The sequence below is a fragment of the Kogia breviceps genome, chromosome 19 (assembly GCF_026419965.1).
Source record: "Kogia breviceps isolate mKogBre1 chromosome 19, mKogBre1 haplotype 1, whole genome shotgun sequence".
Classification (NCBI taxonomy): Eukaryota; Metazoa; Chordata; class Mammalia; order Artiodactyla; family Physeteridae; genus Kogia; species Kogia breviceps.
Genome location: NC_081328.1, coordinates 956894 through 984870, shown reverse-complemented (window position 1 = coordinate 984870; position 27977 = coordinate 956894). Strand labels below are relative to the sequence as shown.

General features: G+C 63.6%; 1 protein-coding gene across 5 annotated transcripts in view; it reads right to left on the bottom strand.

Annotated features, from left to right (window-relative positions):
- RAI1 (retinoic acid induced 1) overlaps positions 1 to 27977 on the bottom strand; it is a 106855-nt gene that overhangs the window by 67039 nt on the left and 11839 nt on the right. For 3 of the 5 annotated variants that reach the window (XM_067021911.1, XM_059048865.2, XM_067021914.1), the window contains exon 2: positions 5537 to 5668. The exons of 1 other annotated variant lie outside the window; for it this stretch is intronic. The gene's annotated coding sequence lies outside the window, so the exon portion shown is untranslated. Of the gene's footprint in view, positions 1 to 5536; positions 5669 to 7124; positions 7195 to 27977 lie in introns of those variants that run through there. One more of the 5 variants, XM_067021910.1, reaches the window with a different exon arrangement.

Sequence of the window (27977 nt, the reverse complement as noted above, 5' to 3'; positions counted from 1 at the left end):
AACACGAGTCAGACCAGAGCTGCTGCGGGTGGCGAGTGACCTGCTCCCCACGTGAAGGACACCACAGCCCTGCACCCCACGCGGCTCGGACCTCAGAACCGAACGACCTCAGGAGCGCTGTGAGGTCGACAAGGCTTCCCTTGGGCGCCCCAGCTTCCCAGGGGTCCTGCAGAGGGAGGACCCCCCCTCATCGCGGGAGTCCGGGGGCAGGTGGGAGCTAGAAAGGGGGTCTGGGCCAAGGGATCAGAGGACTGGGTCCCCAACCTCTGGCTCCGTGACCTCAAGCCAATTCCCTACAAAACTAGAACCACAAACGCTGACTCGCAGGATCTGTGCAAACAGGCCCAGTGCCCAGCACGTGAGTGGGGACCTATGGGGCCTGCTGGCTGCCACCCTGACACCCAGGCACACACCCAAGCACAAAGACACAGCACAGAAATGCCCAAATGCCCACACTCAAGGGAGGGCGGCTCTTAACCTCCACCTCCTGGATGGAGCTGTTTGTACCTCAGAGAACATACCTGGAATGGGGGGTCTTCAAAACTCAAAGGAGAAGCTCAAATCTACCATGGTCACATACCCCCAACACCTCGCCACGTGCCCCCACCCCCCGTCCGCTCCACTCTGGGGGCCGGGTCTTGAGCTGGGCGCCCCCCCCCAAGTCCGCTCCACTCTGGGGGCCGGGTCTTGAGCTGGGCGCCCCCCCCCAAGTCCGCTCCACTCTGGGGGCCGGGTCTTGAGCTGGGCGCCCCCCCCCAAGTCCGCTCCACTCTGGGGGCCGGGTCTTGAGCTGGGCGCCCCCGGGCGCCCCCCACCCCCCCGCCGTCCGCTCCACTCTGGGGGCCGGGTCTTGAGCTGGCCCTGCCCTGCAGTGGAACCCCGCCCCATCCTACATCTCTGGCCTCAGCCCCATCCTCTCCCTGGCTGGGGGACGTGAGCAGGAATGGCTCAATCAGGATATAATCGTTTTTAATTAACGTGCAGATCATTTCACAGGCTGATCTCCTTGGAGACCAGAGGGAAGACGGTCTTTTAAGATTTTCTTTCGCCTCCCCCCACCTCCCCCTCCCAGTCGAAGGCTGCCCCCCTTCACCCCCCCGGCCGCAACCTTGAAAGCAGCACAAAAGCCTGGTGCCTGGATCCCTCTTGGGGCCATTAGGAGGAAAGTGTGTGCTCACACACAGATAAACACGCACGTGCCCAAGCCCCAGGGCGTGCTCTCCCCCTGGAAATGCACGAATGGGATCAGAGACCCGCAGACACGGGACGCATGGGGACACACGCAGGTTCACGCACACGCACAGGTATGCACGCATGCACACGTGCCCAAGGATGTACAGACGGCCCGAGGCGCACCGACATGGGCACACACACCCAGGCTGGCAGGCACGCCGACCCCCGAGAATACACAAACAGGATCAGACACACAGACATATGCACACGCAGGCACACGGGAAGGCGTCCAAGCCCAGAGACACCACAGAAAGGCCCAGATACCCACACTCACGGGAGGGCTGCGCAGAGCGGGGACAGGAGGCCCCTGTCCTGCGGTGGGGGGTCCGAGCCGCAACCTCCTCGTCCCGCACGCGCCCCGGCCCTGACCTCGGGCCTGAGGGCGCCCTGCCACCTGCCCCACGGGGACCCACGGACAGAGAGGCCACCACCCAGGTCTTGCCTCCCTGCCACCCACCTGGTCTGGACCCTCCTGGTCCCCAGAGCCCCCCGCACAGCTGTTCCACTCTGCCCCGAGCGAGCCCACCCCTAGGTCCAGCCTTTCCGGACCGTGCAGCGCTGGCCAGCCGCCGCCCGCACTGGGAGCCGTGCCCCCAGCCGCTCCTCTGGGTGCCCAGTGAGGCAGGGGGCCGGGGGGCGTCCTCTCTCCTTTTTTCAGTTTAAACAGGCCCTCCCCTCCCCCATTTTCTCCCTCTACCCCCTTGCTAACCCCGTTCTTTTCCCCCCCGTGCGCCTTTGCTCCCATCCTTGCTCCTCTCCTCCTTTTCTTCCCCTCCCTCCTCCCCCTTCCTCCCCAGGGGCCTCCTGGGCTCAAGCTGAGCCAGAGGGAGTGGGTGAGATGTCGCTGGCCCTTCCCCGCTGCCCCGCAGCGGCTGTCTGTGCCAATACCCACTCCCAGCCACGGAAGAGACCCAGAGCTAGGTCTCCAGATGGGAAAGCGGGGGCGTGGGGGAAGGGGCGTGGGCACTGGGGTGCCCTGACATCTGCAGTCCCACCGTCTCTCTGCACCTGCTTTGGATCCTCAGCTTTTCCTCCTGGAAAATGGGATGGCAAGGGGGAAGGGGGAGCCGCAGGGAGGGGCCACAGGGAATCCACGGCTGGCCAATGGCGGGCTGGTACCTTGGGTGGCCCCAGGTGCCGTGGACATCGTGGTCACAGCCAGTGTGCGTGACACACGCGGGCTGAGGAGCCTGCCTGGTGCTCTAGCTGCCAACACGACAGGCCAGCCAGGCGCTTCTCCTCTCCTGTGCTCTCAGGGCCCCCATCTGTGAGATGGCCAAGGTCAGCCTAAAAGACCCCGAGGGACTCTTCCCAGATGCGGAAACCAAAAGGCAGATCGGTAGCCCATTCTCGGCTGCTACGAGGCCCAGAGGCTGCTGTGTGACCTTGGAATTCACTTCCCTCTCTGGGCTCACGTTTCCTCCTCTGTCAAAGGAAGGAGGTCAGACAGGTGATTCACTGCCAAGGCGCTTTCGGCTCTGAGAGAAGGTTCTAGATAGTGGGGAGGAAGGAGAAGAGTGTTTCACTCATCAGGGAAGAAACGAGGAGCCCGTTTCTCCCGCTGCAGGTGCCAGCAGCGTCATTTTGAGGAAATCATTTTAAACGTCAAAAAAAGCTCTGCACACAAACAAATCCACTACCTCATCCATCAGGGGCAACGAGAACGAGGAACAAAAGGGGAATATTAAGTAAACGGTGGCGCATCCACCCACTTGGAAAAGCCTGAAGACGTTAACTGCGCTGTTTATGAAGAGTTGGTTACAAAACAGGAAAAGGCTCCCGTTAGCGCCAACCAAGAGAGCAGGATATACGTCTGAACATAAAGAATGCCGACAAGTCTCTAAAAAACAAACCAACCACCAAGTCAAGATGACTGTGGAGAAACGCAACAAAACACTAACATTGTCAGAGCCCTCCGAGGCTGTCTGTAACCTTTTTTATTTTTCTCTATTTTTCACATTTTCCTGTTAACCATATTTTAAAATATATACATTGAAAATATCGTTTAAAAAAAAAAAACAAGGACTGAATGCCTGCAATTGAGAAACTTTCCCCGACCATTCATTTATTCACTCATTCATTACTGATGCATTCACCCCTGTGTCCAGCAGCCGAAGACCACTGCTCCTCGTGGCCAGGCTGGGCTCTCACTCACAGGAAAGGGAAACCAGTGGGGGAGGGAAGACGCCGCCCCCCCGCCCCAGGATCTACACCAGGGGCCTGTGCTGTATCTGGGCCTCGGGTGAGCAGAAATCTATCCTGCCAGGTCCTGCTTTCCTGCAGCCTCGGCAGGCCTGCCCTCAGCTGCCAGGGCCTCACAGTCTAGCCTATGGGTCAGAAACCCACGCTTACAGGCAGGGAATGGGGACTGGGGGAACGCGTCCACCTCACGCCCATGGCAATAGCCCCAAGGCGGTAGGCATAACCCCTTTTCCCTTGAGGCCACACAGCTGCTATCTGGCTGCGGGCACCTTCTCTGGGCTCAGATTCCCTCCGCCCCAGGGTCCCTGAGTAAGACACCACCCCCCCAGGCGGGAGCACAGCACGTCAAAGGTCCACACTGCGGCCTGGCCCGCCGGGTTGGGGCTGACAGGTTTCCCGGGAGGGTTAACTCTTCCCACGCCTGGACGGAGCCACAGAACAGCTGCCCCCCTCCCGCAGGAACCCCTCCTTAAGTGGAAGGATTCCCCTCGCCTGACCGGGTTGCTGGGCCCAACCCTCGGGAGAAAAAGGGGAGAGCCCCCCTTAGCACCCTGCGCCGCTGCCCGGAACCCAACGAAGGCAGATTTCCACTTCCACGGACTCTCCTTCAGCCCCGCTCCCATGCCAACGAGCCCCGACCCCTTTCACGCCTCCCCTCCGCCCCCAAGGAGCAAAGGAACCCGAGCGCTTAGCTGACCCTGCGGCCGCCACTTTGAGTTGAGCCCGCCTTCAGGACTGCGGTCCCCAGAAATTCTCCGGGCCAGGGCTCCCTTCGCAGGGCCCAGGCGGGAAAGGAGAAGTTTCCACCCCTCTTCTCCCCTCCCCCAGCCCCTAGGGGAGGGGCGAGGGTCCGGATCTCCGGGTCAAGGAGCAGCGTCTGCTGTGGATCGCAGGAGACACACACTCCGTCACACACACACACACACACACACACACACACACACACACACACACACTCTCTCTCTCTCTCTCTCTCTCTCTCTCTCTCTCTCTCTCTCTCTCTCTCTCTCACACACACACACACACACACACACACACATATACACACCACCCTCGCGATCACCTCTGAAGCCCGCATTGTACAGGAGGGGAGGAGGCTGGCGGGGGGGGGGGGCTCGACGTGCCTGGAGTCACCAGCCAATCACCAAGTCCGAGAGAGGCTGGAACCCACGACCCGGGCCCCGAACCCAAGCCTCGGGCCTCCACTGCGCACCCCACCCCGCCCGACCCATCCGACGTCCACATCTCTAACCCAAACAAGCCCCTCCCCCTAAGGAGCCCCCCTCCCCCTTTCCCTGGCCGGGGTCAGCAGCCCCCGGAGAGACCGAGCTTCGACCCCCCCCTCCCCCCGCAACCACACAGGCGCGAGGTTTCATTGTCAACCTGGCCACTGGGGCGCGCGCGAGGCGGCGGTGCGGGGCAGGGGAGCTATCTCGGCCAGTGGGGAGGGGTCTCCAGGGGAAGTGTTTAGAGCAGCTCCTCTCGCTCTGTCCAGATCCGGAAGCTGCCGGGGGAGGAGGAAGGCGGGGGCGGGGAGAGCGCGACCTCCGCGCTCGCGGGCTGCGAGGAGGGGCTGCGGCGGCCGGAGGAAGCGCCCGAGGCGTCGGGGGCGCCGAGTCCCCCGGGAGGCTGCGCTCTCGGGAAGTTTCCCACCGGTGGCCCGGAGCAGGACGGGGCGCGCAGACACCCCTCCCCGCCTGACCAGCTCCCGGGCGCAGATTGCGAACTTGAGCAAACTCCTTCCTTCCCCGCGTCCCTCCCCTCCCGTCCGCGGCCACCAGCCCCGCCATCTCAGACCCCAGCCTTAGGCCAGCGGCACTGTCGCCAAGACCCCTCACCTACGTATGGTGGAGAAAAGGGGAGGGAGGAATCTCCAGCACAACCAAACTGCGGCCAAAAAAAAGAAAAAAGAAATTCCTTCTGAGACCGATTTCCTCAACCGGTGTGGAAAACCCCAAACAGGCAGATCTGCAACTCCAGCCAAGATCGCGGCGCGGCGGGAGGGGTGCCGGGGGCGGGCGGCGACCCCCGCCGGCAGCCCCGGGAGCCCTCGCGCCCGGATCGGCCCCCCGAAGACACAAAGCTCCGCCGCCAACAATACCTGCGGGTTCCTCCTGGGTCTCCCGGGCGCTGCGCGTCTCGCCGCCTCCCTTCCCCGCGCCGCCTCTCCTCCTCCTCAGCTCGCGCGCGCTCTCCCCTCGTCTCTTCCAGAACGCGGCGGCCGGATGAGATCCTTGGGAGAAAAAAATGTGAGCGCTCGCACGGTTCCTTTCTCTCCGCCCGCCGCTCGCGGCGGCCCGGGGCTCGCTCCTTTCTCCCTCGCGCTCCCGGAGCGCGCGCCGCGCCTCTAGCGCCCCGCGTTTCCTTCTCGGCAGACCCTGCGAGCGCCCTCAGTAGCCATTATTCACGGGCCACCGGGGCAGGAGGTAGAGACAGCCCAGTGGCCGCATCCACTCGGCGAGCGCGATGCGGGCGCGGGGCGCGCGCGGGGAGGGGCGCGCGATGAGGGGGCTTGGCTGCGCGCAGCCCGCGCCCCAGACGCGGGGGAGGGGAGGAGGCGGAGGGGGCAGGGAAGGAGGAGGCGGGGGAGGAGCGGGAGCTGGTGAAGGGAGCGGGAGGAGGGGGCGCCGGGGAGACGCTCCCGCGGCTCTCACCGCAGGGGCTCGGGGTCAACGGCTAGGAGGCTCCGAGGCGCTTAGAGACCAGGCGGGGGGTGGGGGTGGGGGTGGGGGTGGGGGTGTGAGTGTCTCCGTGTGCGCGCGCGCGCGCGCGTCAGACATGGAAGGGGAGGGAGGGGACGCTTTAATATTTTCCCAGTGACTTAAGAGCCCGTGGATGAGCTCCTGGCTGCGCGCTTGGGCCCGTGTGTGTATCAGTGTGGCTGTGTGTTTCTGGTCTGTCTTCCGTGTGAATATCACGGGGCTTGGGGGCCTGCGGCGAGCTTGTGAATGTGCTTCTGGGTCTCAGGGGCACGGAGTGATGCGGTGCCTGCGTGGGGTTGTTTGTGTGCGATTGTTTATCGAGGGTTGCGGGACTGCGCCTGTGTGGGCCGTGTCTGCGTGAGGTTGTGTGTTTATGGGCTTGTGTCTGCGTGGGCCCGAGTGTGTCTCAGGGGTGTCGTGTCTCCGTGGGGGCTTGTTTGCGTGGGGCTGCGGTTGTAGGGACCATGCAGGGCTGGGGTGCGCCCGCAGGCAGCCTTGTGTGGGGCCGGCGGGGCAGTGTTCTGCGTGCGGGGCCGAGGCCTGGCTTTGAGGGGGTGTGTGGGGGGGTCCGCGTGGCGTCGGGGACCGCACCGCCGCAGAAGAGGCGCTTGAGGCACGAACAGGCCGCGCTGGGGTCGGGGCTAAGCGAGACGAGTGGTGGCGGAAAAGAGAAGGCGGAGACCCGGGGGCCCGCATCCCGCCCCCACCCCACACCCCCGTCCGCACCAGAGACGCAGCTTGGAGATCCTGGCCCTGGCCAGCCCCGCGGTCCTAGAGGCAGCGGGTTTGGAGGACCCTACCGGGCCGGGAAGACGCCTACGGGCTAGGGGTTAGCGGGCACCCAAGGCTCGGAGATCCGCGAGCAGCCCAGAAGCGCGCGGAGAGGGCTGCCCGCAGAGGCGAGTCGCGGGTCGCGGGTCCGGGGACGGCGGAGGACGTGGCCCAGACAAAGAAGAGCGGGGCCGGGGCCTCGAGGCGGGACCGTACCTCAGGATCCCCCGCGGCCGAGGGGCGGCCCCTCCTCGCTCCAGTCCCGGGGCCGCCGCCGGAGCGGCTCCAGAGCCCCGGGGACGCGGAACTACGCGCCCCGGGCGGGGCCAAGGTGGGGGGCGGGGGCGAGCGTACCGGCGGGCGCCGCGCCCCGGGGCCGTGATTGAGCGCTCGGCAGCCCGCCCCTCGCCCGGCAGCGCACCGCCCACGCAGCCATTCATTCATTCATCCATCCTCTCTGCATCCACCCACCTTCTATCCATACACGTGTCCGGCCTATCGTCCGTCCGCCCGATTATCGCGCCAGGTATCACCCTGATGCGTCAGAGCTGGCTCGCTCCACTTTCTCCTGCTCGCCGATCCGTCCGTGCCATTCTCCTCGGCCGCCACCTTGCCGCCCCTCAGGCCCCTCTCTGTCTGGCAGGAGGGAGGAGCGCACCCCACGCCCTGTCACACTCGGGCTTTGCTTTTCAGTGATTCAGGGGACCCCTGTCCCCGCCTACTATCCCCCCCAACTAACGGATTCATACATCCTACACCCAGCCCTGGCTTCTCCCCGCCCTCCCTGAGACCTGGGGGTCGCCAGCAACACATCACACCACTGCCGGAAGGCCTCCTCAGCCCGGCCTCCTCCGGGCTGGGGACGGGGTCATTCCAGAGCGGGCTTATGAAGGACTGCTCTGCCCCCAGGTCCTGGTGGCACAGGGGCCATTAGGACCCCAGTGACCAGAACAGTCACTCCCAAAGCCGCCATTTATTTATAAGGTGTCAACTGGGGATGAAAAAAACAGGTTCCTGGGCTCAAGCCCAGACCTCATCAACCCAAGTGCCCAGAGCCTCTTCACAGGCTGTTCCCTCTTTCTGGGAATCAGCATCTCACAGCCAGGCTTGGGAACCACTGGCCTGGAACATCTTACAGCCTGCACAGTCCTGAGTGCGGCCGCCTGGGGCAAAGAGCAGCCCTTTTTGCTCCCAGAAATGGACCCTCTAGGCTGAGCCCAGACTCACCTGGGAGGGACGCACCAAAAACAGAGATGCACCTGATTCCCCCCCCCCCACCCCCCCCGCCGGCCGGCCCTGAGCAGCCTCTCCCCGCTCTGGGCTCTAGCCCCACCCCACCCCCATCTCTGAAACACAGACTGCTTAATCTCCATCTTCAATTATCTGGCCTGGGAGCCAGGGTCCCTCAGTCCTGAGGCCGCTCAGCGAGCCAGGAGACGCCCGCTGTGTGCACCATCAGACGAAAGAGTCCCCCGTCCCTGCTGGGACCCCCGACCCAGCCTCAGTGCCACCCGCCCCACAGCCTCAGGCCGTCCCTGTCACGTGCAGGTGGGAGAATGAGGTTGGTAGTGGATGCCCCCTTCCCCTGGGGGGCAGGCACAGGCTCCCTCCCCTTCCTGGTTTCAGAGTGACCCGAAGACAAAGTCCTCACAGTGGCTAAAGCTCCCACACAATCAGCTTCCCGTGCCCCGCACCACCGTCTCCTTGCGGTTCCTTGAATTCACCAGGCACGTTCTCACCTCAGGGCCTTTGCACGTGCTGGTGCTTCTGCCTGGAATGCTCTCCCGCCCCCCCCCCCCCCGCCACTTCTAATGTACCATACAGTTTACCGACATATGTATTTTGTAGGAATTTTTGTCTGTTTGCTCACTGGTGTATCCTCCGTGCCTGGAATGGTGCTTGGCACACATTCAGTAAGTATTTGGTGACTGAGTGGGTGAGCCTGACCCAGCCCAGGGCTTTCTCTTTGAACCCAGGGCCCCTCTGGAGAACAATGGAAGGGGCTAGAAAACAGCGGGGCAAGGACAGATGGTATGACTCATCCAAGGTCACTCTAGGGCCCTTTGTGGATTCTGGATTCCGAGCAGGAGTCCTAAGAGTCTGGAGGAATGAGATGACGAGCCGCGGCTCATCCCGAAGGAGGATAAGGGCACGGCTGAGGGTCCAGATGCACACCTGCCAAAAAGGACAGAGACCCCCCACCTGGCCAGGGTCCTTCCACCAGGGTCGTCATGGAAGGTGGTGAGCAGAGCCCCTCATGGAAGGGACCTGCCAACCTCTGAGAGAAGCCAGGCTCAGAGCCATCAGAGGACTTGTCAAGAACACACAGCAGGACAAGCCGATCCCCACCTGACTGTCAGCTTCCAGAGCAGGCACTCAGGATGCACTTAGCAAAAGGAGCGAATGAAGCGACAGCATCAACATTCAGACTTAGGTCTGCACAGCCCCCCAACCCCTTGCCTGTCCCATCAGACCCTACTGGCAGGATTCATGGGATTCTGGAGGCCGTGCCCAGCACGTGGCGGGTCTTCTGTCCACACTGAGGGGAGGCTGCCTGGCTGGCTAGCTAGCTCCCTGCTCCGGCCAGGGGTCCAAGTCCACGGCCCACCACGTGAGCCCTGCTCCAGGCTCAGCGGGGAGAGGGGACTCTCCCTCGCGTGGCTGGCGGGAGAGTCCCGTGGGCCAGGGCGGGGTGTCCACGGTCTCAAAGGGCCGCTGCTTCCTGGGGAGGTATGGCTGCAGTCAGAGAGCCAGGGCTTGGACTGGCGGCCCTTCACTCGCCCAGCACTGTCGGCAAAGCCGCCTTCCTGCAAAGCCTGTGTCCAAACGCTGTCCAGGGTGAGATAATAAACAGGGACCCCAGGCAGGCAGTGCGGTCAGCGGGGCTGCCAGATGTGGGCTCAGCGACAGGCCATCAGGGAAGGCGTGAGCCAGGCGCCACCCTGGTGGCACGAGAGGCAGAGAAAAGGGACGTGCACTCCAGACACCAGGCCAGGCGGGTGCTACCGAGACCCAGAAGTCTCGTTCAAACTCAGCCCCGCTCCGGGGACCCCCAGGCCTCCTGGCCTCAGGGGGGCTGCAGCTCGCCGAGGAGAGGACGCAGCACCAGGTGGCTGGCCTGCAGGGGCGCAGGCCTGGGGTCAGAGGTGCACCAGCAATTTCAAGTTTCCATCTTTCCCTCATCTCGGCCACCCTCCCCATTTCAGAGACAGGGTCCCTGAGGTCCCGATGGCTGACTGGCCCACCCAACTGCTTGGCCCATGTTTACTGAGCACCTACTACGTTCCAGGACCGTTCAGCACAAGAGTGTTCAGAGCAGGGAACAAGGCCAAGCTCCCCTCCCTCCTGGTCAGGACACTCCGGAAACTGCCTGAGCGGGCGAGTTCCGGGGTCTGTGACATTTAGGGGAGGTGTGCCGTGACAAGTGAATGAAGCTTGGAGAGGGGGCCGGGAGTATCTGGGGCGGGGAGGCTGCGTTCCTGTGGCCGGCCAGGGGACTGGCGCCGGAAACAGGTGAGAGCAGCCCTGAAACACGAAGGTGGCGAGGCAGGCGGCTGCCGGGGGTAGAGCTGTGCAGACAGAGGGGACGGCAAGGGCGCACGAGGCCCAGAGGCCGGCGGCCGGAGCGGAGGCGCGATGGGGCGCGCGGGAGGGAACAGAGACAGAGGAGGGACAGGAGCCACCCGCGGGCAGCTCTCGCGGGGCCGAGGTGAGGTGTCCCTGCGGCGCTCTGAGCCGAGGAGGCCAGGGGCCTCCACGGGTCGGCACAGGGCTGAGGCCAGGGCAGGAGCAGGGAGGCCAGGGAGGTGGCCTGGCCAGGACGGGGACCAGGGAGAGGCGAGAGGGTGTCCCGTTGTGCGTTTATCCCGGAGGCAGGGCAGCCAGGTGAGCACGTGCGGCGGGCTCCCCAGCGAGGGGGCAGTCAGTCCCCCTGCCCCCGGGACAGGTCTGTGACCTTCACGCCCGCTCTGTCAGCTCAGATGCCTCCCATGTTAGCAGATGTGCCAGGAGCCGTGCCCGCCTGGGTCAGCTCCGGTGACCTGACAAGTCGTGTCCACTCCGAGCCTCGGTCCCCCCTCTTCACGCACCTGTGGGTCCAGGCCGGCAGCCGAGGCCCGCGCACCTCCCTCCCCGCGGCTCCTGTCCACCTCACGGACCAGCGGGCAGGCCTGCCCCACGGGGCGCTCCGTGGCCAACGTGTCTGGAGTGCCCACCGGGTGCCAGGCGTCGTCAGGGCGCCGGGGAGACAGCGGAGAACAAGGCAGCCCCGCGGACAGCAAGGAGCTCCCGCCCGCCTCCGTTTTCTCCCCAAACCCTCTCACGCCCAGCACTTCCTGAGAGCTGGGCCACAGTGTGGACTCAGGGCAAAGAACGTGATGTTTTTGCTGGGGGCGGGGGAGGGGGATCAGTGGTGTAAATACCCAAGTCCCCTTAAGCTTGGGGCACGTTTCCGGTTTGTTCACCCCCTCCGCACCCCAGGGGCCGGCAGGAGAGGTTGCAGGAGGGTGTGGGGTCTCCCCATTTAGCTTCTGCCACAGCCAGGGCAGGAGCGGGGCCGCGTGGCGTCCCTCTCTCCTGCCTGGGGTGGCCTGTGGCCCTGGGGCTGGCTGCGCTGGGGTACACCCACAGTGCCCGCTGAATGTCAGGCCAGGACCAGTCCTTGCCCTGCCTTTGATCTGTACGACCTTTGATCTCTGCCATCTGTCTGTCCATCCTTCCTTTCTAGGCTGGTGGGAGGCCACCAGATGAGGTCACATAACTTCACACTCAGGTAGGGCACACCCACGTGCTAGGGGACCCTCTTCCTTGGGTGTGGGGCCTGGCCTGGAGGTCCCCAACTTGCTCTCTCTCACACACTCACCCTGCCAGGAGCCTCCACAGCCTCCCTCTGCTGGGGGATCCAGGCCAGTGCAGCCCCGGCACCCCGCCCCCGCCATCACCTTCCTCTCTCAGCGTCCCGGAGCCCCCCAAGATGCTGGATTCTGTCCCTGAGCTTGGAGAGCAGATCAGTGCGGGGCAAAGGAGAGGGAGGGAAGACAGATGGACGTAGGGGAAGTGCAGATGAAGGGCGGGGGGCGGGGAAGGAAGGGGGGAGAGATGGAAGCAGAGGGGAGGCAACAAGGGAGCCTGGGCAAGAGGGTGGGCACGGGTCTGCCGACGCCTCTCCCGCTCTGCATTCTCCGGAAAGGTCCTAGGACCGGAGGGCACACCTTGGTTCCTGGCTGTGACCGAGGCCACCCACTCCCAGCACTTCCGGCCTGGCTGGGATCCTGACTTGGCCCTGGGAGCAGCTCCTGGCAGCCACATGCCCGCTTGGTGCCCAGCAGGGCCCACCGAGGGGCTGGGGGCCACAGTGTGGCTGGGGCCTAACCAGCCCACCGCACCAACGCGCATGAACCCCTGGCCCCAGCCACAGACAGACCCCCGCCCTCTGCCGGGGATGGACCTCTGACCCCAGCTGTCGTCTCTAGCCAGAGGCTGACCTCTGACCCCAGCCCAGCCTCAACCCTGAGGCTGGCAGAGGCCTACTGTGGTCACCATGCTGTGGACATGTTCCTCCGGGGACCACGTAGGAAGAAGGGAAAAGGCCCAGTTCAGGGCCACTCACCCCCAGGTAAGAAGCGCCGTCAAGCCCACAGTGGCCCACACAGAGGCCCCAGGCCTGCGGTGACCGGGGAGGCTAGACGCACACACGCAGCCAGGCCCCAGGGCACAGCCCCCGACACATGCCAACGGACATGCAAAAACGCACACAGGTACCAGCACACAGACGTGTGCACACGCAGACTGTCCCTGACCCTTCTCGCTGGGCCACATGGCCCCTCCGGCCGAGGCCCAGGGGCTCCCTGGGCATTAGAGAATGGGAGCGACAACAGACAGCCCTCCACTTCCTCACAGCCCCTCCTTGGGCCCCAGTGGCTTCCTCTGCCCGCCTGGGAGGGAGCCCAGCAAGAGGGCGAGCGTTGCTCCCTCCCCCAAACCCCCCCCCCACTTCACACAGCAGATCAAGGCGGTCAGGACGTGTGCACACACTCACTCCCGATTAGACACACACCTGCTCTCATAGGCGGGCGAGGAGATGCCCACGGGCCGCGCGGGCACGTGCGAGGGGCACGGGGTGAGGACACGCAGAGACTCCTCTGTGACCGCGCCGCACACACCCACACCTGCCTCCGGGTCGCTGTCCCCGACCCGCTCGTGGTGCCCCTACCTCTGGTGGCTCACGTCACCCTCCAGCCCCCTCCCAGCTCGGCTCAGAACTCCTGGGGCCTCTGCCCTCCCTCGACTTGGTGGCTCCAGGGACGCGGCCCCCAGGGACTCCCCTGGCCCACAGCCAGCCCCCAGCACCTGAGGACCCAAGTCCTCCTGACCGTGTCCCGCCTGGCCCCAGGCTTCTGGTGGCACGGTCTCCCTAAGGGGGACCCGACCCGGTCCCCCGCCCCAGCTGCAGGATGAGGGAGGCTGGGCTGGGCTCTCCAGGGGCAGGTGAATCCCGGGGACATTCACATCAGAAGCCTGAATTCTGGGCCTCCTGGGTCTGCAGAGAATGTCCTCTGGAAGGATGGAGAATAAACTGCTGGAGGGTGTGGGCGGGGGCCGTCTGGGAGCTGCGTGAGTGAGTGTGTGTGTGTGTGTGTGTGTGTGTGTGTGTGTGTGTGTGTGTGTGTAGGGGGAGGGGGCGGGGGCGGGGAGGGGAAATCACCGTTCCCGGGCTCCGCCTCCTAGTCCGCCTCCATCCCAAATTCCCCAGTGGAAGCCAGGTGACTGACGGGTGGGGGCAGGGGTGGCGGGTGGAGATGGCGCCAACTCCACCAAGCGCTCCCGGGGAACCGTCCCAGCAGCCCTGGAGGTAGGTGTCTTCAGCCCACCTTAGAGACACGAAAACTGGGGCTGGGGGAGAAGAGCAAGGCACAGGCCCGGGTGATTTCAGGTCCAGCGCGAACCGCTGTGCTGTCCCCAGGGCTTCTCGAGGGCCCGCTCTTACGCACCTGTTACGCCCAGGCCCCAGCGCAGCGCAGCCCACCCGGCACCACGTGCGGAAGAAAGGGGTCCAGCCCTGGCTTCAGAAGCCCTGCTGGGCTCTCCAGGAGAGTCAGTGGGGGCTGAGGTCACCACACTCCCAGACAGCCTGAACCAGGAAAGGCAGGCCCCCACCTGCGCCCAGAGCAAGGCCAGCTCTGCCATATCCCAGCTGTGTATCCCTGGGCAGCTCCACACCCTCTCTGGCCCCGGTTTCCACAGCTGAGAAGAGGGGTAATGCGTCTGCTCCTGCTTGGGGGTGACGGTGGGGGGGTGGGAGTGGGGCAGACACGGGCTGGGCAGCAGGCTTCGAGGCTGTAATAGCGCCCTCCCTACTAGCTCAGTGTGCGACCAGGAGACTCCTCCCAAACCTAGGCCCAAAACAGACGTGAGGACCCTTCACTGGACGAGCTGACAGGGCCGAGAGCCAAGTCCAACCAGCCACGACTAGCAGCGTTTCCAGCCGCGGAGGGGGGAGGCCGACTGCTGGCCAGCTCCCTACACGGTCCACACACTCCCGGGACCTGTGGCAACAGACCCACTCAGCGGCTTCCGTTGCACTTCTCAGCCTCAGTTTTTCCACCTTTAAAAGGGGGTGTTGATTAACGGCAATTGGCACGTGCAAGTCACTGTGGGATCTGCCTGCTTTATCTCTGAGGATGATTATGCCCTTCTGGTCTATGGAGAGAGCTGAGTTTTCAGCCTCTGGGATGAGTATCAAATTCCGGTTCCATGGTGATGGCCTGAACGTTGCACGCGGTCACCCTACGCAGCCATGCTTCTGGGGCAGAGGCCCAGACCCGCGCCATCCCAGAACCGCATGGCCACCGACACCGCCCGGGGCTGCTAATCCCCAGGTCCCTCCACAGCCCCCCAGCAGCCAAGAGCAGGTCAAGGAGGCGCCGGGAGCCCCATGCCACACACCCAGAAACTAGGGCTCAGAGAGGGAGGTGAGGAGGTGTAGAAGCAACAGGAAGACAGCTTTCGCCTCCATATAAGGAAGAACGTGCTCACAGGCAAGAGCCGCCCGGGAACGGAATGAGCCTGCCGCCTGGGGAGGTGGTGAGCGGCCTGTGGCTGACGGCGTGCAAGCAGACAGAGGGGGCCTCCGGGCGGGGGCACCACGCAGGCGGCTCGCACGCCGGCCAGGGGAGGGCCGTGGGGACCTCGGGTCCTGTGACTTGACCGAGGCCACGTGAGCAGGCACGGAATTCCAGAAGGTCAGAGCTGGGGGCCAGAGCTGCCGAGTGAGAGCCCGCAGACCCACACACGGCATCTGAAACTGGCTGGAGAAAGGGGCCCAGCCTTCCCATCGATTCCCTACCCGCCCCCGCCATCACGAAGCACTTAACTTTTAGAGGGAAATTCCTACTTTTAATTTTAGACGTTGGAAAGTATACAAAAGTAGAAAGGAAAAAAAAACCAAGGTCCCCCTCGCCCTGGGACAGCTACCACTAATACTTCCTTCCAAGCTTCTCTACGTACATCAGTTTTGGTTAGAAATCCTGGTGCGCTCTAAATTTTTAAAAATTAAGATACAATTCACATACTATAAAAATCATCCTTTTAAAGCAGTTTTTGGTGTACGCACAGAATTGTGCAACCATCACCACTATTCATTTCCAGAACATTTTCATCAGAAAGAAACCAGTACCCATTAGCAGTCACCCCAGTCTCCCCCACACCACAGCCCCTGTCAACTGCTCATCTGCTCTCCGTCTTTAGGGGCCAGGGCAGCACTTCTTCCCGGCCTTCCTGTCCCCACCCCGGCCCCCTTCAGCCCTCTGGCAGCCGAGGGAGCCTGCTGAAACCCATGTCAGATCATATCCCGCCAGCCCGCCCGCCCTCAGAACCCTTCGTGGCTCCCACCTCCCCCGAGCTACAACCACACTTACACCTCGGCCCACGGTTCCATGCAATTGGACCTCTGCTGCCTCACCTCCTCCCACCCTCCCCTTCCCTCCCTCTGTTCTAGGCATGCTGGCCTCCATCAAGCAGGGTCCTGCCCCAGGGCCTTTGCACCAGCTGTTCCTCTCACCTGGAACACGCTTCTGCTAGGCTCAACTTTCCCCACCACTCCCTGCAGTTCTGCTTTCTTCTTCAGGACACATCACCTGACATTCTTTTTTTTTTTTTTGCGGGCATCTCACCGCCGTGGCCTCTCACATTGCAGAGCACAGGCTCCGGACGCGCAGGCTCAGCGGCCATGGCTCACGGGCCCAGCTGCTCCGCGGCACATGGGATCCTTCCAGACCGGGGCACGAACCCGCGTCCCCTGCGTTGGCAGGCGGACTCTCAACCACTGCGCCACCAGGGAAGCCCCATCCGACATTCTTTCTGTCCCATCTTCTCCACTAAAATGGCAGCTCGCACCTAGCACTGAGTTGCAGTTCAGTGAATGTTTGGGTTGTTTCCAATAGAACAAGCAATGTAAAGGAGTACATGCAAAACCCACGCACCTACAGAGCCGACGTTGTGAACTGGCCGCCCCTCTGCCTGTGGGCACGCGAGGTGCAAGCCACACGGTAACTCTCCAAACCTTCCCAGGGGAGTTCTGAGAACTCGGATCTGGTCATCCATGCCGCACAGCCGCAGGATGTCAGCAGGCGGTGAGGCTCCCGCAAAGGCCCAGCTGACCGCGCCCAATCCCAGCTACAGCCCATCCCCTCCCCCAGCCCCAGAGCTCCCACCACCCTAGCAGCTGCTGCAGCCAGTGCCTGCTCTTGCCGTGGTCCCACACCTGCTAAGGGACCCCACCTCACCTGCCCCCTCGGGTGCCCCCCCACCTCCCCCTCTGACAGAGCTAGGGGGCACCCTCTCCCTCCCAGCCTCCCCTGGCCCTGGCTGCGCCCTGCACACAGTAGGGCACATAGGGGGCAGGAAACTGCGTTTAGAGGCTGAGTGAACGGCCCGCGCCCTGAGGGCTCTATTGTAAAGCGCGCGCGCGCGCACGCCCACCTAGAAGGGTCCGGCTGGGGTCACGCTCAGTGCCCACACTTGCCAACCACCTACCACCTACTATGCGCTGGCAGGAGACACAGCGATGGAAAATCCAGGACAGCCCTGGGGGTTGGGGGTGGGGGTCAGGTACAGAGAAGAGGTGGGAGGGCTGGAGCCCAGATGTGCCGCTGCAGTCGGGCCCGCACGTGCGTGTGTGCGCGTGTGTGCGCGTTCACGCTGACAACAGCAGGCTCCACAGTGGGCAGAGCCTGGAGTTCTCCCAGGGCCTCGGTCTGCCCCCCTGCGTGCAGGGCTCCCTGGATTGCCAGCCTCCCTGGCCCCAAGGCTCAGTCCCGCCTCCCCGGAGAGGAGAGGTTTTCCGGGTACTGCGGCCCTGCCTTCTCATCCATCAGGATTTTGCTGCATTCCTGTGAGTCATTCTCCAAACAAACCCGTTGGAGGAAGAGAAGGGAGCAGGGCAGGCTGAGAGGAGAGGCTCCATGTGAACCCAGCTCTGCCTCCCACCCACTCCCCGTCCACACCCCCTCCGATGCACACATGGGGCCCCCAGGAGAGCTCTGGATTAAGTCTGGTCTGGTCAACTGTGCCGTGGAGTTACTGTGTGACCTTGGGCAAGACCCTTGCCCTCTCTGGGCCTCTGGAGAAGATAGCCCTGAAGGTCCCCAGCCATAGGATGCACGGGCTTCCGCGGGGGCTGTCTGTCACAAAGGAGGCAGGGTGTGAGGGAGGTGTGCCCGGGGTCCCCGATGCGGCTCTTCCCACTTCCTTTTCTGTCTCCCTACCTCTGCAGTGAGGAGGGCAAGGCCTCAGGAGGCAGGGGGCCGAGGAGCAGGCAGAGCAGCTCGTGCCAGTCACAGGGCTCAGGCCTGCCTCGCCCGCCCGCCACGGGGCCAGCGGGGCCTCCAGCTGAAGGCCCATCCCCTGCATCAAGGGCGCTGGGCAGGCCTCCCCCGCGGGGCCAGGAGAGAGGGGGGTCTCTGGGCAGAGCCCAGCTCTGGGGTGGGGGATGGGACACCGCCTAAGCCAGGAGTACAAGTCCCCACAGCAGCGGCGGGAAGTGAGCCGCTGGCTGCGTCTACGTGCGTCATTCCGTGCGTGCGCACGCCGCTGGCTGCGTCTACGTGCGTCATTCCGTGCGTGCGCACGCGCGTACGCATCAGTAGAGCGGCTCTCCCCGGAGTCAGCGGTGTTTCTCAGTGAGAAGCTGGCCTCTGAGTCGCCCTCACTGCGGCCACCAGTTCCGACCGGGGCACGCGCAGGAGCCCGACGCCCTCGGGCGTGCCCGTCCGTGCCTCGGGCTCCGGCTGGTCGGAAGCCGGCTGGCACATCCGTGCGTGCGTGAGACGCAGGCTGTGCGGGCTGTGGAAGGGCTGGGGCATCCACGAGGGTGCCCACAGCGTGGCGGCTGGCGTGCAGGGTGAGCTCCCAGCTGGAGGACCTCCTCCCGAGGCACGACTCCGGGGACTGCCCCTCGAGGCTCCCACTCTCCGGCTCCAGAACAAGCATCTTCCAACCCCGAGAGCCGCACCCACGCATGCGCCCCAGCCGGGGGCTCGTATCTGGGGGCCCCTGGACACTCAGAGCAAAGCTGCCGGCCACGTGACCGGGCACCATGCACGGACCCTGGACCCGGTACTGGGGTGCAAGGAGCCCGGGCAGGGGCCCGCCCGCCTTCCCAAGGCCCAGCAGGTCCTGGGTCAGGCCTGGAGGCCACATCCTGGCCCAGAGGAGGGAGGTGAGCGGCCTGCAAGGGCACGGGCGGCAGGGGGCAGACCCAGGGCTGCGCAGGAGAGAGACCCTGGGGGGCAGCCGGGGGTGCTCAGCCACTGCTCCCAGCTGGGACGAGGGAGGGTCAGCTTACAGGCACAACGGAACAGGGGTAACCAGAGCCGGAGGCCAGGAGGCCAGCAGGGCCCCCGGAGCCCAGGATGATGAGAAGGAAGTGGGGGCTATGGGCGGAGAAGGCGAGTTTCTGAGCGTGTGGGAGAGACCAGACGGGGTGGGGGTGGGGGACTGAGAGGAACAGCCACACAGGACAGGACGGGGGCTCCCAGCTCTGCCCCGACCCAGGCTGGGATGTGGACCGTCCTCCTCACAGGCGAAGGCCAGGGGCTGGCACTGCATTGGTTCTCAGGCTGCTGCCCGACCACGTAGGAGACCCCCGGGCTGCAGCCCCGCTCCTGCTGTCAGTCTCTTCTCCCTGCGCCTCAGTCTCCCCGCCTGTAAAAGGGGCCCCCCGGCCCACCCTGCCCCTGAGTCCACTCCCCTCTGTGCCTAGAGCTGGGGTCGGGGCACAGGACTCACCCTCCAGGTTCACCGACCTCCCTCAAGTCACCTGCTCAGGAGGCCTTTCCTGACTCCCCAGCTTAAAGCTGCAAACAGCTCCCAGACTCCTGCGCCATTTTTTTCCTCACTGCATTTATCGCTTTCTAATATCCTCTGTGGTACCGTCTCCCATTAGAACAGACACCCCAGCAGGGCAGGACCTCTGTTCTGTTCACCCACGTGCACCCAGAACAGCGCCTGGCACAGGGCAGGGGCTCAGTAAATGCGTGGGAATGGGTACAACACCCTGTTCTCTGAGACAGGAGAGCCTCCACTTGAATGGTGAAATCTTTGTAACGTTCCCCCTGTCGAAGTTTCAATCCTCTTTTCTCCTGAGACGGCACAGAGGAGACACCCGTGCCGCCCCTCCCAGCCCAGGCCCACCCCCAAGTCAGTGGTTGGATCTGGGGCAGGAAGGGTGGTCATCGTTTTCCTTCAGTCCCTGACCAGCCCGCATCCTAGTCGTCACCCCTGGGTGCTGCTCAGGCACTGACCGCATTGATCCCCCAAACCTTCCCCACCCCTGTGCCGGGCGCCCCTACCCACCCCCACTCCCCCGGGACCACTGGCCGTCCCCCAGGCCCTTCCTGTGCCCGCCCTTCCTCTTCAGACCCCTGTCCGGCCCCTGCCCACCTGGTGCTCTCCGGGCCGGGCACCTGCACAACCATCTCCAGCCCCCACTGTCCTGCGGGCTCCCTCAGGCCAATGAACAGGTGCTCAAGGGACACCTGCTGAATAGATGAATGAATGATGTGAACCGATTCGCGAGAAGGTGAATAAATGAGCGAGAGTCTCCGTGGAAGGGCTCTGGGAACAGGTCAGCAATAAACAGGTCTGTTGTTTGCCACGTCTCCTCCGCGGCTCACAGGTCTCCGGTACGGACCTGGCAGGGGGCATGCTTGAACACGATGCCGACGGCAGTCACGATGCGTCAGTCCGCGTGGGCTAGGCTACGTTGCTGTAACAAAACCCCCAGACCTCAAGGGCTTAAAACAAAACAACAAAGGTTTACTTCTCGTTCACACTGCAGGTCCGGCAGGGTGGCAGGGAGGCTCCTGCTCGCCAAGTCGTCACACCTGGGCCAAGGGAAAGAGGCCTGGCAGGTGGCCCTGGCAGTGACACACCCAGCCAGGGAGGGACACATGTCTCATTGGCCAGACCTGGTCACATGACCCCCAACCAACCACAAGCCGTCCCAGAAGCTCATCCTACCATGGGCTTGGGAGGATGGGGAACTAGGAGTTTGGACCAAAAGCTCGACTGACACCACCACCAATACCAACAGCAGAGGCCACTCATCCAGTACTTCCTGTGCCCTGGACGCTGGCCTGAGGGCCAAAGTGGAATTTCCCTTAATGCTCACGCATTATTCTGAGGCCAATGCCATGAACAGCCCCGTTTTCCCGCTGAGATCACTGAAGCCCAGACACTGGAGTCACCGACTCACTGAGATCAGCCAGCTTGGATGTGGGGACCCTGAGGTCGGAACTCACGTTGGTAATTCCGAGCCCTCACGAACTCCCCCATGGAGCCCACTGCTGGGCACAGGCTCTCAGCTTCCTCCACCGAGGCCAGCCTGGGACAAGGACTGCACTGGTCGGATGACTGTCCCCACCAGAAAGAGCCTCCTTGCCCTGCCATGTCCCGTATCCAGACATCCCCGATGCTGGCCCCAAATTCCACAGATAGAAATGGAGGCCCAGGGCTTCCCTGGTGGCGCAGTGGTTGAGAATCCGCCTGCCGATGCAGGAGACACGGGTTCGTGCCCTGGTCCGGGAAGATCCCACATGCCGCGGAGCGACTGGGCCCGTGAGCCATGGCCGCTGGGCCTGTGCGTCCGGAGCCTGTGCTCCGCAACGGGAGAGGCCGCAACGGGAGAGGCCGCAACAGTGAGAGGCCCGCATACCGCAAAAAAAAAAAAAAAAAAAGAAAGAAAAAAAAAGAAATGGAGGCCCAGAGGGAGGGGTGACTGGGCCAAGGTCACCCCGTGGGGCTGTGCATGGCAGAGATGAGGTTGCAAGTCCCTGTCCACTGTGGCCTGACTGTCCCAACTGCCCTGACAGCACTGGGTGCCCGCAGGCATCCACAGCCTCAACCAGGGACCCTCAGGAGTGAGGGTGGTGATACACACTCCACCTTCCTGCAGGCAGGTCCACTGAGGCCGTCCCCAGTTCCAGGCCAGCAAGAAGCCTGGGGCCCTGACCGCCCGGGCTGCTCTCTGAGGAGCTGGGCTGAGCAGCCGGCACCTGCTCCCAGGGACAGTCCCATCGGGGAGGCCAAAGAGGGACGGACGGAGGTAAGTCTCTCCTCCAAGGTGTCACCTCCAGGACTTCTGAAAACAAGGCCGGTGACCTTCAGAAAGCCACACTGGGCTGGGGGTGGGATTTGTGCAGAGTGGCAAGGAACAAAAGAAAAGGGGGCAGTGGAGTCTGAGAAAAGACCCACCTGGAGTCAGATCCCAGCTCTGCTCTGTGAGCTGAACCTCCCCAAGCCTCCGTTTCCTCATCTGTAAAATGGGTTTGTGAGCGGGAGTACAGAGCATGTATCGGATGCCTGATACAAACGCTGGGGCCGTTATGGTTGTTATTGGTATTGTTTTGCACACCACGCCCCCCATCAACCTGGGCCCCAGACCTGGATTCACATATTTCTTGAACTACGGGGGTCCCACACCAGAAAGATTATGGGTGCAGACTCTCGCCCTGGCTGCCGCTAGAATGCGCTCCTCTCACCTGGTCCCTCCCAAAGGTTCCGCGCCCAGGAGCTAGGTCAGGAAGAGCCCCCGCCTGGGGGGGCTCCCAAACCCCGCCCGGCATCCACACCCCAAGCAGTGCCACTGGCTCAGTGTGGCCAGCCCTCAGCTCAGCCGTCCTCTCAGCCTCCTCCTCTGCCCGGAAGCCAGGAGTCCCCGAGTCCCCTCACCCGCTAAGCCCCAGCTGCTGGGGGCGGGGGGTGCGGCAGAACCTTCCAGCACCCAGGAACCCTACGCCCAGCTCCCCACCCAATCCTCAGCCCACAGCATCTGTGGAGCACCTGCTACGTGCCGTCTACCCTGAGAGACAGAGCTGCAAAGGGCCAGGCCCCTTCCCCGCCGGCCCGCGGTCCAGCTGCGCAGACCCGCGGGAACACGCACAGGCTTGAAGGCGCACGGACCTGCCCCCCAGCTACCCCAGCTGAGTGCCTCTGGCCGCGGCCTCGCCGCGCCAGCCTCCGCGCCTCCGTCTGCACCGGGAGACGGGAGCGGGAGCTGCCACGTGGGTGGTACCGAGCCTCAAGCAGAGCCTGGCACACAGTAGGTGCTCAACCCGTGTAGGCCTCATTTCTCCCCTAGACAGGCGAGGGCAGAGCCAATGGAGACCGCCCTCCAGCTCTCCACCACCTCATTAAACAGGGAGGACTGTCCGCCCGGCTGGGATGCCACCTGACGCCCCTGGCAGCCTGCCCGTTCCCCTCCATCCTGTCTGCAAGGACACTGGGCCAGGAGGGAGCAGGCCAAGTCCTGGCTGCAGGCCAGCTGTGCCAGGATCCCAGGAAAACGGAAGAGGCCCACCCGGCAGGCCCGACTGCCCCGGAGCCGCACAGAGTCACCGCCAAGTCCCCCCCTCCCCGCCACCACCTGCACACACGCAGTCGGCCCACAGTCAACACCAAGGGTTGCGCTGGTGGAAGGAACCAGGCTGCGGCCAGGCTGTGGCCTGAGTTCAGAGGGACGCATCTGGCCCTCTGGGCAGCAGGGAGCCACTAAGAGTGTCGAGTGGCAGAGGCCTCTGCCCACGTCCCCGGCCTCAGGCCTCAGCTCCACCTGTGCGCTCGGGCCTTGTGCGCTTGTCCCTCACCACCACCACCCCCCGCCCCAAAACGCCCAGGCCTTTGCTCCACCGCCCCTTCCCAGAGCGCTCTTCCCAGGCTCTCCGAGGAGCTCACACTCATTCTTCCAGGCCAGACCTTCCCAGTCTGCGCTCAAAGACGCGCTCTGCTTCCCCCAACTTGGTCCTTTTCACACTGCAGTACAGGGGTTCCCTCCTAAGGCCACCCGCTCAGACAGGGACCCTTGGCAGGCAGAGCCCCAACCTGACAGGGCCGGGGTCGGCGTCCACAGAGGGGCACTGCATTACCCTCTATGGTTCTGTCTCTCAGGTGGCACGGGGGCAGGGGGCGCAGGAGCCCGCGGGAGACACGGGCGGTGCAGACCAGAGGGCGTGGGCTGGCGGGGGCCTAGCGGAGGGGCTGGGGTGCAAGGGAAGGGGAGAGGGCAGGGAGGAGAAGGCCACCTTGGGGGAACCGCTGAGCAGTTCTCCTGCCCCCTTCCCTTCTCCCACTCCCCCCCACACCCCAGGGCGAGGAGAGGGTGGGAGGGAAGGACCCAGCGGGAGGTGAGCTGCCCTGACCTGGCCGCAGCCCCGAAGCCCCGCGGGTGGGCTGGGCAGGAGCAGAGGCAGAGGCCCCCAGGGAGCACCTCGAGCCTCAAGGAACTGACTCCCCTCACCCTGGGCTGCCCCGGCCCCGGCAGGGGGACCAGCCCAGCCCCGGGGCTCAGAGGCTCACCTGGGAGGGGCAGGGATGGACGTCAGGGAGGGTGGGAGAGGGAGGTGTCGGGCCTCGGAGAGGTGACACGGCCTGCCCACCGGGCGCCTGGCGTGCAGTGAGCGACCACCGTTGTGACTGTGGGTGCCAGAGGGTGAGGCCAGGTCAGGGGCAGCAGCCGGTCCCGCAGGGCCTCGAACGCCAAGCCGCAGCTGGCCGGGCGCCGGAAGGGCAGGCGTGCGGGCGGGAGGCGAATCAAGTACGTGAACGCGCGCAGCCTGAGCCCTCGTTGGTCCAGCCCAGCCCCCAGCCTCCTCCCGCGCACCTTCCGGGAAATGAAGGCCACGCAGGCCGGCAACCGGACAGGAGCAATTAAACCCGTGCTCGTGCTCGAGGCCACGAAGCATTAATGCAGCTCATTAGCGGAAGAACGAGAAGACCCTCCACTCGGGCCAAGGGACCCGAGTGCCAAGAGAAGCCCCACCCACGGGGGCCCCGCCTGGGACGGGGTGGGGGGCCCGGGGGCCCAGTCCAGGTCCCAAGACTAGGTCTTTGGATGGTGAGGGACGAGGTCCAACGGGGACAGCAGGTGTCACTCTCCCAAAGAAACACCTGGGGAAACAAGCCTGGAGGTGCGCGTGCCGCCCAGGGCCCCCAGCAAGGGAGCTGGAACCCAGGTCTCGGCCTGCAGGTGGCTCGTTAATTCAACACAAGAACAGCAGCCAACACTGAAGCCAGTTCTAAGCACTTAAAAATGCTCTCATTTAATCCCTCCTGTGACTCCAGGAGCTCGTGGGTCCTTACTGCTGTGATCCCCACTTGACAGAGAAGGAAACCGAGGCTTGGACAGGGACTTGATTAACAGGGCGGTCTGGCTCCTGAGGCTGGGCTCGTAACCAGGAAGCCGCATCACCGCGGGCAATACAGCCAGGACAGCACCAGGGAGGCGTGGGGTCTGTGGCTAGGAGGGGGCGTGCCACCCCACCCCACCTGGGTGTCAGGCCGTAGGAGGGCTGCCAAGCGCGATCTTGAGGGAAGCAGACTGCGATAATCCAGGTGAGCTGTAAGCTGGAATTGGACGTGACATCTCCCAAGGACTGCTCCCTGGCAACTCATTTGCTTTCCCCCCCACCAAACACTGGTGGGCCTTCAAGGTGGGTCTGGGGCCCAGATGTGGCCTGACAACAACCAGTGTGGCACCTGGTCTAACGCACAGCACAGCGCCGGGCAGTTAAAGGCGTCCAGGGCCTCCCTGGTAGCGCAGTGCTTAGGAATCCGCCTGCCGATGCAGGAGACACGGGTTTGAGCCCTGGTCCGGGAGGATCCCACATGCTGCACAGCGACTAAGCCGGTGCGCCACAACTACTGAGCCCACGGGCCACAACTGCTGAAGCCCACACGCTTAGAGCCCGTGCTCCTCAACAAGAGAAGCCACCGCAATGAGAAGCCCGCGCACCGCAACGAAGAGTAGCCCCCGCTCGCCGTAACTAGAGAGAGCTCGTGCACAGCAATGAAGACCCAACGTAGCCAAAGATAAAAATAATAAACTTTCAAAAATAAAAAATAAAAAAATAAAGGCATGCAGGACACACTCGTGGGGGCAGGTGAATGAATGAACAGACACCTCCCTCTGCTGCAGAGGGGCTGGGCCTGATGCTCTGGCTTCCTCTCTTCCCAGCTTCCTCCAGCCCAGGGGCAGCCTTTGTGAAAGCAAAAGGAGGTGGGGCCTGAGGGCAGGCTCCCGGGGTCCCCTGGGGCAGTGCCTCTGGCTTTCCAAAGTCAAGGCTGTAGCTTACTATGTCTTGAGGGCGCTGGCGGGGAGGGCAAAGAGCACTGGGAGAGGAGACACCGGCTGCCTGAGTTCCAATCAGAGGTGATGGAGCCGTAAGGGAACTTCTAGCCCCTAGGGAGCCCAGAGAAGGTGGGCAGTGGCCTGGGGCCACACAGCAAGGGTCTCGGTCCCCTGACTCATTCAAGTCCTAGCTGAGCCTTTCAGGGGCCGGCACAGCCCAGCGTAGGCACAGGACTCCTGCTCTCTGTCAGAGAAACTCTGCAAGTTTGGCCCATGCCTCTGTCTTGGCTCTTGACAAAGGCGCAAACCCACGCAGGAAAGCGTAACGATGCAAACAACTTATTGATTACTGTCTTTCCTGCTTTGGCCACAGCTCCCCAAGGGCAGGGCTTATGAACAGCCAGATCACGGATGATTTTAGCCCCAGCACACAGTAGGCCTGCAAACACATCTCCCGGCCAGGTGAAGTATCGTTACTACAAACGGTCGCGGCGCCAAAGAAAAATGTGGCCGGTTTGGGCTTTCCTGCCTCCCCAAAGCCTTCGGGCACCCCGTGCCCCCAAGCAGCAGGCTCAGGGGCCTGGACGGACCTCGATGCCCTCATGGCTGGGGCTGGAGGCAGGAAAGGGGCTTGCCCCCTCCCGAGCCTGACCCTGAGGCCGGCCCACCCTCTCAGCTGCCGGCCGGCCTGCAAAGGTATCATCGGTGCTGGGGTCCCTGGGCAGCCTCATTAGGAAAGTAGTGACAGACGCGTTAGCTGCTGAGGTTGGGGAAGCTGAGGGCTGTCACGAGGAAAACCAAATGCCGCTGGGCCGCGTCTGGGCCAGGAGCTGCAGCTAGGGAAGGAACGGAGACGACACCCCGGTGCAGAGTCGCCCCCAGAGCTGGGACTTGCTCCTGGGACTCGGGGCCCAGAGCCGGGTCTCCCCATCATTCCTTGCTGTTCTTGCTGCCTGCCTCCAGGCTGGACTCGACTTGCCGAGTGACCCCCCCCCCCCCACGAGCCCCTGCCTGCTCTGTGCCTTGGCCTCTGTGCGAGAGAGAGGCGTGGCTGAGGAAGCAGAAGCCTGGCAGAGGGGGCGGGGCTGCCGGAGCCATGCCCAGAATTATGGGCTGCCACGGCCACCACAGGCTGTGTGCCCTTGGACCTCGGTTTCCCCATCCGTCAAACGTGGGTCCAGACCACCTTGACCCTGGAGTTCCCTCTGGCCTCTGAGTCACAGGGCAGGGAAGGCCCAGTTCTGCTGGAAGAGTCCCAGGGGTCAGCCTCCCTTGAGTCCCCAAGGCCAGTCCTTCCTGGGGCCTGCGGCCCAGCCACACAGGGGTGACGGAACACAGGTGTGCCAGGCGTCAATCCCTCCCGGTGCCCAGGGCTGTAGGTGGATGCTCCCCGACCCAGCCGGCGGCCACTGCCTCTGCCTTTGACGTACAGTCCTGCACCACGCTGCGCGTGCGCGCAGAAACAGGACGCACGTACACACAACTGCCACACGTGGGGCCCCACTCACAAATGCAGACGCACAGGAGCACGTGTGTCCTCCCCCCCACGTCGTGGACACCACCGCACACGTAAGCACCCAAGACACGCTCACAAAACCTGTCCCCTCGACTCATTTCCCAACCGAGACACACACGCACAGACACCCCACTGTACACACACACATCACACACACGAGCTCACTCTCAGCAATCCGACACACACAGACTCGCACACATGCCTGGATGCAGCAACCACTCGAGAACGAACCATCACCCTCCGCGTACAGAGCCCCCCAGAGACTGACAGACACGTGCCACATATACACAGCCCCCAAGCCCAGGGACACACACAGACACACACCCATCTTGCCACGTGGTTAAATTCCACGTGGCAGGCGGCGCCCTGCCCAGAAGAGCGGCTCCAGATAAGTAAACGGCTCAGAGCATCAACCTCAGCCCCCACCCGGCCGCCTCCTTGCTACAGGCGAAGTGAAGCAGGCCTTACATATTTTATACATGAATAAACTTGCTAAAAGAATACAATTTACAGAGCCATTGGCTGCAGGCTCCCAACATCCCTCCCGCGTCTTTTCACTTCGGAGAGCACACGGCAGTGACGGCAGGTGGTGGCCAGTGGGGCATGCTGTCCGGTACCCCACCCGCTGCTCCTCCGTCTAGGGAGTTACTCCAGGGAAAGGAGCGTTCTGTGATTTTCCATCCACTAAATGCTGCTGCTACTTAGGGACAAGGGCCCTGTGATCTCTTGCCTCTTCGGCTTTTCCCTCCAACCCTTGGATACCTTTTAAATGCCAATCCGCCCTTGGCAACTCTGATTTTCCAAGGTCTGTTTCACACAGGGCTGGAATGTGTTAGAATCGAACTGCTGAGAAATGGGGAAGAGAAGGCCTGGCAGGAGGGACAGACGGGGGCAAGGGCAGCCTGTAGCTCGAGAGGCAGCTGGGCATAGG